General features: G+C 35.8%; 1 protein-coding gene across 7 annotated transcripts in view; it reads left to right on the top strand.

The window, feature by feature from the left end:
- The first annotated feature begins 5,149 nt into the window (after window positions 1-5,149).
- LOC103142641 (C-myc promoter-binding protein-like) overlaps window positions 5,150-9,912 on the top strand; it is a 66,410-nt gene continuing 61,647 nt past the window's right edge. For 4 of the 7 annotated variants that reach the window (XM_016674682.1, XM_007558794.2, XM_007558791.2 and 1 more), the window contains exon 1: window positions 5,151-5,469. The gene's annotated coding sequence lies outside the window, so the exon portion shown is untranslated. Of the gene's footprint in view, window positions 5,470-9,912 lie in introns of all 7 variants that reach the window. The other 3 variants (XM_016674679.1, XM_016674677.1, XM_016674681.1) reach the window with 2 other exon arrangements.

Raw genomic sequence — 9,912 nt, 5'->3', positions numbered from 1 at the left:
TTATTTATTTATTTATTTATTTATTTATTTAGATGATCTATATATTATTTGTGTGTGTGAACAGAAGTAAATAAACAATGCAATGGTTAATTTAAACTTAAGAAAATCAATACCCAAATGCTACAAGACTGTGACAAAAGTCCCTCATGGCACAGTTATTTGTAACAATACTGTACGACTTAACTAACAATGTTTTCTTTTTCAACATTTCACAGAGTTGCATCAAACAGAGAAAGGCATCACCTGATCATGGAAAAAGCTGTGTGCACATGGGCATGATTGACAGCGCTAAGAACCTCCTCCTGCTCTGAATAGTTGTTTCTAGTTAGCACTGGGAGAAGGCATAGACATTTTTCACAGATTATCATACTATAATGTCATGACATAGTGACCTTTTTAACAAATAGTAAAAAAAAAAAAAATAGACAAATGATTTATCTGTTTCTATCTGCTAAAAAAAACCCTGGTTTTATGAAGATACCTTTTGGTGCATCTGTGTTTAATTGGCACCTTAGGCCTGTAAATATAAATATTTAGGTATTTCATTTTACCAAAACCTTACATGTGGAGTTTAATTTCTTGCATTGGGCTTTAGAAGACAGCAGATGGCAGCAGTAACCTTTTGATTACAATCACTGCAGCAGCACAACAAATTTGTCTAAATATGCTCAGCCCTCCAATTAAACAGCCTTTGCAGAAAATTTCAGATTGTTTGTCTTGTGGAAACTGTGAAAATCCAGTCTCAGTTTTTTCTAACATCTAACTTTTGAGAACAAAACATATAGCACACATGTAGTAGATTTATGACTCTGCACATATGTGTTGAAAACACTTTGCCTACACTCCACCTTCACCAAGCTGCTTGAGCCAGCTTCATCACACACACAGCCCTTCAACACAAAATAAAACTCAGCTGCTGCATGCCAACCATCTCATAAATAGTCACAACAATTTTATTTAGCATCGATCAGGATGGGGCTTGAAGGCCATTTGGAAGGCGTTGTTAGTTTTTCATTTATTAATTTGAACAGCCTTGAGCAGTGAGTCACTCCCAAGATGCTGCGGTGGGGAACAGGATGGGAGGAAAGTCTCCAACATATTCAACAATCAGGCCACCTTCCAAAAGTTTTATGGTAAAATAAGAGCAGATTTGTTCAGATTTAAAGCTTTCTAAAAGACAAATATTTTTGGACTATGTCATGACCAGAATTGGATAGTAACTAGTTATTTAGTTACATTTACTTGAGTAACCTTTTTGAAAAAATTTACCTTTAAGAATACTTTTATTACGATGTACTTTTTACTTCTACTTGAGTAATTTTACTATGAAGTATCTTTACTCTTACCTGAGTCAAATTTCTCTATTTTCTTCCCACTGAATGAAAAACATGTTTTAAAATTCATCAGACACAGAAACATAGCTGCAGTTTTTGTTAAAGTTTCTTAAGTTTTTTTATTGAAAGAAATCAATGAGAAATCAGGAAAATGTTCTTTGTTATTTTCTTATTTTTTGTTACTTATATAAATTATTATCATGTCAGTCTTTAAAATACCTAAATTTCCACTTAACTTTATATTTTGGTTTGTCTGATGATGTAATTTTTAAATATTAAATGATTGATAGTTTTTATCAGTTACTCAGTTCTTGAGTAGACTTTTTACCAAATACTTTTTTACTCTTACTTGGGTAATTTCTTGGACGGACACTTTTTAGTTGGTAAAAATATTTTGATAGAGACAAATGATTTATCCGCTTCTATCTACTAAACAGAACTACTTACTTAGCAATAAGTAAGTATTTCTACTCTTATTAAAATTTTGGGTACTCCGCTCACCTCTGGTCGTCACAGTATGAAACAGATAATCTGTGAAAAAAAATTGAGGTCCTCTGGCATCTCCCAGTGCAAACCAGAAACAACCAATCAGGGCCAGGAGGCGGGTCTTAGTGTAGTCAATCAACCTTATGTACTCACTGCTAAATGCGCTATTGGCAGAGAAACAACTTATTGTTACAGGAAAGGTGGGGATGAACATGGTTCATACAGCATGACTGACAGACTTGCAGATATACCTGCTGCAAATCCCCCCCTAAACGAAGTATAAAGAGGAGCTGCATAAACACACATTTCAGATTTTTGTGTAAAATAAATAAGGACATGAATCTTTTTCATTTAATTTCACAATTATATGGTTATTTGTGCTGCTCTGTTAATAAAATATATTAAAGAATGTTAAAGGGGACCGATTATGAAAAATTTGCATTTTGCTCATTTTTGTACTTCAAACCTTTCTACTGCTTCTAAAAACAAACCAAGCGCTTAAGTGGTCAGCTGGTTTTACAACTGTATGCACTGTACAATGGCTGTTGGAAAAGACAAGCATTTTGTTGTTGACTTACCATCCAGAAACCACTTGCTGTTTTCTTGTAGGTTGCACAGGAGGCTCCACTTTTGTTTTTCAAAGATGTATGGTTGTATAATTTCACATTTATTTGGAGCCATTTTTGCGTGTGAGTGTAAACGTTGATTTGGGGACGTGGCCAGCAGCAACTTGTTTAGATTTAAAGTGACGAGATGCATGAAAACAGCTCAATCATCAGACTGAAATCTCATTATCTCAGAAGGATTTTGTGCAAAATATGTGATGAACATGTTTTGTATCACTCATGTTCAAGCAAGCATAATAGGTCACCTTTAAAATGAAAGGCATCTAGGAGTGTGACGACTTTTAGACTGTCCATTTGGCACAACGTGAAAAATCTTTTTATTAGATATTCCTACAAAACTTTATCCCTCTACACATCCTTATAACTGTTTGTCCTGCTTACTTCACGACCGCCAGATGGGACATTTTTACAAGTTATTTTTTCACAGGCTCCAAAATTAAAAATGGAAAAACTTCTGTTTTCTGTCATGATGGTCTATGCCAAACATTTGGGTTCATTTGCTTTGATGCAGAATGACAAGTGAGCATGAGAAAAAGCTGTCCTCACTGTCTGACGTTTTCCTCAGCGCTGTCTGCCCTGGTTAGCCGCTCCTATTTTATTTATCTGCTCTGTCTGATGCACTTAGTCCAAAAGGAGCCATGGAAATTCTGGCTGTGCTTTGAAATGTTCAACATAAATGACACAATCCTGCAAACCCTTGACTGATTGGGTTGTTTATCCTCATGAGACACGAAACAATTCATCACTTTATAGGAGGAAAATCAAGTTTAAGGGAAAGTATTACACAATCTGGGTTTACATCATTAATTAAACCCAGAATTAGGTCAGTTTCATTAACAAATAGGAGTTGAGGTAATTTAATTGTCAGCATCAGGTAGATTATGTGAGCTCCCTCCTGCTGGGGGAAATGTTTGTGTGTGCAGTGAGATTCTTTGCCTTGTGGGGACATAAATTACTCGGCTTCATCTCTTTACTTTGGTGACAAAAAATGTGAGTCACCAGCTAATAAAATATATCTAATTTCTCCTCATTTGCAGCATTACAGCAATTCTGAGTCTTGTTTGGACTAAAAGCATTGTGAAAGCCTCCATTTGGGTTGCATAAATAATGATTAGAAATAGAAATTAAAAAAAAAAAACTTGGCGTTTTCTGAGTCTCTGGAACTGCCTTCTTCTTTGTCTTCAAGGAGCCAGACTTTATTATATTTTTAAGTTGCAACAGACTTCAAATAGTTTTCCTTTTTGCCTCATGCTCAGCTCTTGTTTCTAGCCATTTGAGAAAAAAAAGATTTTTTTCTAAAATTGTTTTTTAGACAGCATTTAGTTTCAAACAACTAAATGCAGACTTGTGAATTATTCTGACACATTTCTAACAGTTTCTATGTAACGTTAGTTTAAGTTTCCTTTTAAAATATGTGAAAAATGTCTTTTTAGAAACGATATATCCCAGGTAATGGTAGATATTAATCATAGAGATTAGAGCTATTTTCTAAGCTAATGTGGGTTTGCTTATCTAATGAATGTTTTGGCTCAAAAGTGACTTCTTACTAAAAATATTATACTACGTACTTTATTTCTCTGACGGATGGTTTGTAATTTATAAAGGTAAATATTTTACAGAACATTCAGTTCACTAACAAGGATAAAATAAATATTTAAGAAGATGTATAAAAAAGAATAATAAAGAAGTAAAATGAGTTGGTTGTATACAAGGTTCTGCTGTTAGAAGGGAGTTTTCCTTTCCACTGTTATGCTCAGTATGAGGGATTGTGTACTGTACTGTAGCTACACCCGTTAAGGAGGAAGGATTGCTGCAAATTCACTGTCTAGATGCTTCTTTAAATCCACTGAAGTTCATTGTAATATTTTATTGCTGCTTACAAACTGAAATGTATGTAACTAATTATGATCCTGGAAGAAGGGTTCTATATGAGAATAAAAACCTTTTATAATTCAGGAAGGGTCGTAAATATGCCTTCAATAACAAACTTTTGGATATATAACTTGATACTGTGTCCAAATACATGCATTAAAGTTAAAACTTTTCATTCAACTGGTGCAGATCCTTGCTAATCTGGACATGATCTTCCACCAAAGCTGGACAGATAACCGAACTGAGCTGCAGCTGATGCATCACCAGGTGACTAATTAAAACAAAATTATATCAGGTAGTTGCCTCAGAGATTTTAAATCTGTCTGATTGTTAAGAGAACAATAAATCTACTTGAGATTGACAAAATTCATTATGTTTATGTTATAAATACTGAACCTCCACAAGCTTTAAAAGAGGATGGTTTACAAATTAAAAAAAATACCAAAGTACAATCAGAAAGAGATTAAATTGATGTTTTTGAGAGAAAATCTAATATTGTTGAATTGGATTTATGAGTTTGAAGCTGAATTACTGGAACACCAGAACGGGGGATATATTTGGCAGAAACCAAAGACATCAATCAGGAAAAGAACCTTGAATTGGAAGTGCTGGGGTTGAAGTTGCTGTGCTGGATCAGGATCTGACCAGCTCACCTTCATTGATTACTGGGTATCAGTGGGTGCTTTAGAAAAATGGATCAATAATTGTTTGCATTTTTTCCCCTTAATGAACAAAACAAGAAGTTCCCAGCAGAGTTTATTTGTAGATCAGAAGGATGCAGGTTTAAAAAGTAAAATGCTGAGAAGCTGGGGGAAGAGGGACCCCAAACACTCACACATTATACTCGCCTCTGTGCCGGTGGGTAACTGGGATGTCCTCTGACGTGATGTAAACATGAACGTGTGTGTGTGTGTGTCGGCGGACTCCCATCAAAACCAAGATGGCGGCCGAGCGCTCAGCCGGCTCGGCTCCGTGACTGACAGAGGAGGCAGCCGCTCTTCCTGCGGGAGTAACGGAAAGACTCCGAGGGAAAGCAGAATAAAACCAACCGCGCGAGCAGCGCACCTTCACCCCGCAACAGAAATGCAGCTGCTCCGGTAAACCACCGAGTGAAGTTCCGTGTGAGAACCGATTTGACGTTTCACAAGCGGGTAAGTAGGGAATGATGAACCGTTACTGAGAGACTGTGAAGGGATTTACCGAACAGCTGCCGCCGCGGCTCAGGACTAACGCACGTTATGCTAGCGATGTCGGTTTGTTTAGACGTGTTCATTGTGCCGCTGATTTTATCCTCATTATATAACTGAGCCCTCCTTTCTTATGTTTAGCCTGGAGCTGAGCGTTAATCCACAGGTTGTTTGAATTTAATCAATTTGAAAGAATCTAAATTTCAATAAATTTAGCAGACAAACCCATATCAAACCCGATGTCACCCGGTTTTAAACCCGCTAAGCGTTCAGTTCAGAGCTAAAAATAACCCCCAATATTCCATTACCCTTTCTACACTCTACAACCTGAACGTCTCTTTATGTTTTTCATTAGCTTTCCCATCAGAGAATGTGTAATCTGGTGCAGAAGTTGCACTGATTGCATGTGTTGAGTGATTTGTTGCTAAGACTGCAAGGTATGTGAGTGGGAAACAGCATTTTTAAAGCTCTCAGCTGGTGTGGGCTAAAATGAGCGATACAGTAAAAGGGTAGAGTTTATGCAAGTTAAGCTTAGTAAATAGTAAGCATGTGAAAGTTGAAGATGTTTGTCATATTAGCGCTGCAGAACAGAAACTCAACTCCATCACTGAAGCAAAGGTAGAGCAGGGGCGGCTCAGACATGAATGGTGCCTTGGGTGGGCTGACCTCTACTGGCCCCCCAAACAGCCAAATACATTCCGGGTCTAAAGCTTTATTTTGCTTTATTAAAATTTGATTTGATAGACCAACACAAAGCAGTGTGTTATGGAAAAGTGGAAGGACAGTCATTAAAAAATGTAAAACATTTAGCATTAGCAATAGCATTAATGTAGGTATTGACTAGTGTTTGTCATCAGTATTGATTTGACACCATGATCTGGTGCTGCTTTTTAGCTAGTTTTTGTCTGATCACTGCCCAATTACTCATGGCAAAAACCTCCACAAGATTCCCAAGGTGGATGACTGTCACAACTTAAAACAATAAACTGTTAGTTCACTCTAAACCCATAATTATTTTCATTTCTTAAGTCAGTCAGTGATGACTGCAGAACAAGTTAAGTAAAAATATGTCTGCTCCCCTTTTCGGGCTAGCTAGACGTAGCATGTAATTAACAAAGGTGTATTAATCTCTTGTAGTGTATTTATTTATTTCTTAAACTTAAGTAAACCTTTGTCACCAAGTTCCTTTAAATCTCTTTTTGTACCCATTTTTTGACCCTCAATTCTTGTTCTATTCAGTAATTTAAATTGATAAATTGAGTTTAAAGATTTTTGTGTTTAATCTGTTGCAAGTTGCATTAATAAATCTAAAAATAAGTTAAAAAAAAATCTATCAATCATACAATCTGGTAATCGATTTAATGCTGTGAAAACAGAAAACATGCAAACAACATAGAAAACAGGCAACTTAAGCTCGATTAAGGGAGCTGGAGTCAAACCCATAACTTTTGGTAGAATTGTGCAACACTAAAAAGTGTAGTTTAACCTGAATAAATAGAAATAAAACACAAAACCCCATTTAATTAATGCTAGCATTAAAAATAGTGCTAAAAAAGTAGATCATGAACCTAAATAAAATAAAATGTAAAGCTAAAAATGCAAAATAACCACATAAAGTTGCTCAAAATTTGATTGGAGGATAATAATATAATCAAATCTGTATAAAATAATGCAGAATAAGAGAGAAATCCCCCTTGTCCAGCCACAGTTTAAAACAGGAAGAATGTACTGTAACAGAACTGGCTAAAAAAGGAAGTAATACTATAATACTTTTGGCAAAATATGAACTACATATACTAATTTTCTAACCCAAGGGGTTTTTCCAAAGCATTCGAACTCTGGGACTTTTTCACCGTTTCTCACTTTGCAGCTACCAACTTTATGTATTACTGTTTTTTGTCAAAACACTGTATGATTGTGAGATAGGAGAAAAATAAATAATTTTAAAATGTATTTATATTCCAAAAGACCCACTCTTCTGGATGAGAGGAGCTGGAGAAAATATCCCATCTGTTTGATGTGTCAGGCGTTACAGAAACAGCTGGTAGAGTTTCAGAGAGAGCAGAGGGTTTCCTTCCTTGCTCATTTGCCTAACATTATTTTCCAATGTTTCACAGGCTGGGAAGCCCTTTCAGATCTCCTCTAGTGTCAGAAAACAACCTGCAGCCATTCAATTTAAACCTGATTTTTATCAACAAAGCAAAAAAACTAAATCTTTCTCCAATTCAGCATTAAAATAAAAAGAAATTATTATTTTACAAGCAGTTCAAGAAAGCCAGTGTTTGTGCTGATAAAAACATAAAAATAAAGAAAAATGACTTGTGGAACTGCAAATAAGCTATAAAATGTTTACAGATACTTTTTTTATTTGCATGTTGGCTTATATACCCAACTCTTGATGTCCATTGGGATGGACATTCAGCTTTGACAAAAAAACTGCAATTTAATGATGGGAAATAGTTTCAAAATAACTTCAAACACAATCACTGGAAATATTTTAAATTACAAGAGGAATTTTAATAGGCTACCATGAAGTTAATTTTATAATTTTTAATGTAAAATAGACACTTACTCCTCCCCATCTCTAGTTTCAGAGCAATGCTTGTCTGATGCCAATGTCCAATATTACTGGCACAGGTAGGCAGAGTACCCACAAATTAAGCTCAAGTCAGGGTAGTGATACTTCAACATATTTTTACTAAAGTAAAACTAGAAAGTAGCCTTCCAAAAATTACTCAAGTAAGAGTAAAAAAGTATTTGGTAAAAACTCTACTGAAGTACTGAGTGACTGATCAAATTATCAATCATTTAATATTATAAAATTACATTATCAGGCAGATTAAAATGTAAATGTATATGTGGAAAGTTTAGCTATTTTTATGACCAAAATGACAATAATTCATATACGTAACAAAAAAAAAAAGTCCAAATCAGTTTCTTTCTTATGAAACTTTAACAGAAACTGCAGGTGTGTTTCTGTGTTTGGTGAATTTTTGGTCAAAACATGTTTGTTCTTCATTCAGTGGGAAGAAAATTTCAGAAATTTTACTCAAGTAAGAGCAGAGATACTTCATACAAGGTTTCCCCCAGTGTAAGGCGGGCCACTGGATGAATCACTGCCCGAGCGCCCCAACCACCAGACTTAGCAAGTGTTCTGGAGGAAACCTTGTTCATAATAAAAGTACTCAAGTAAAAGTAAAAAGTACAGCATAGTAAAAATACTCCTAAAATATTTTTTTTTCTAAAAACATACTCAAGTAAATTTAATTGAGTAAAGGTAACTAGTGACATTTACTAGTAGTTAAATGTAATTGGTCATTATAAGACATACTGACCAATGCCTTATTGGTCATTGGTCAATAAGAAGTTAGTCATTAGCAAGAATCATTCAAATGACAAAATCCCTTTTTTTGTATTTGTTTAAACCCAGAAATGGACCTGACGTCCATTCCAGTGGACATCAGGTCTGAAGGGGTTAACACCTCAAAGACGTAACCTTTACTTTATACATGCACACCTTTTGTTTTTCAACTTTTAATCTCATTGAGATTGGAAGATTGTGTTGTTTTTCTGCACGTTGGTCAAGTCGTTGACCTTCTGTCGAACTGTTAATGTCCAGAGGGCAGAGCGTTGTCCTTTTATAATGCCAGGGAGGAAATAAAGGTCATACTGGAAATGAAGGAATGCTGTCTGACTGAAAAGGGCCAAATGGCGCGCAGTGTCACTGCCTGACCTGGTTGTGCAGGATTTACAGCGGTGAGTGAAACATCAAAAAGAGCCGGCTAGACAGCTAGACTGTGTCTGCTCAGGTGATTGAAGCCTCAAGGTGACCCACATTCTTTGATAAAACCAGCTGTCTGTCCGTCTCTGGTGGCTGGGATGGGTTTTAATTCCTCGGGCGCGCAGTGGCACGTTATTCCGCATCCTGAGTATACACTGAACACAAACAAAACGGAAAAACAAGCTGACTCTACACACTGTCATTCTGCAGAACGGGGCAAAAGAACCCGTTTCTTTTTAAAATGAATCCAAGAAAAACATGGAGGTTTGTTTAGGGATGCACTGATCCACCTTTTTGACCAATATCTAAAGTTTAGTATTGTCCAATTCGATACAGAAAAATAGAGCTGAGTTGACTTTAAACATTTTGTTTTTTAAGTACAGACATAAGTGTGCTGAGTTACAAATTCATTTGGTAAATCTGCACCATACAGCACACTTAGCTTAGCTCCCCAAACTTGGTCAAACATGTAAACGCAGCGCAGCTGTAATTTATTCAGTCAGTGCAATTAGGAGTAGAACAGCCAATGTAAATGAATAATAAGGAAACTGACAAAAACAGTAGGTTGACTATAGGGCTGTTGTAAACGAATATTTTAGTAATCGAGTAATCTATCGATTATTCTT

The sequence above is a fragment of the Poecilia formosa genome, unplaced genomic scaffold (assembly GCF_000485575.1).
Source record: "Poecilia formosa unplaced genomic scaffold, Poecilia_formosa-5.1.2 Scaffold99, whole genome shotgun sequence".
In the NCBI taxonomy this organism is placed as follows: domain Eukaryota; kingdom Metazoa; phylum Chordata; class Actinopteri; order Cyprinodontiformes; family Poeciliidae; genus Poecilia; species Poecilia formosa.
The sequence above is the reverse complement of the archived record's forward strand: the minus strand, read 5'-3'. Positions and strand labels throughout refer to the sequence as shown.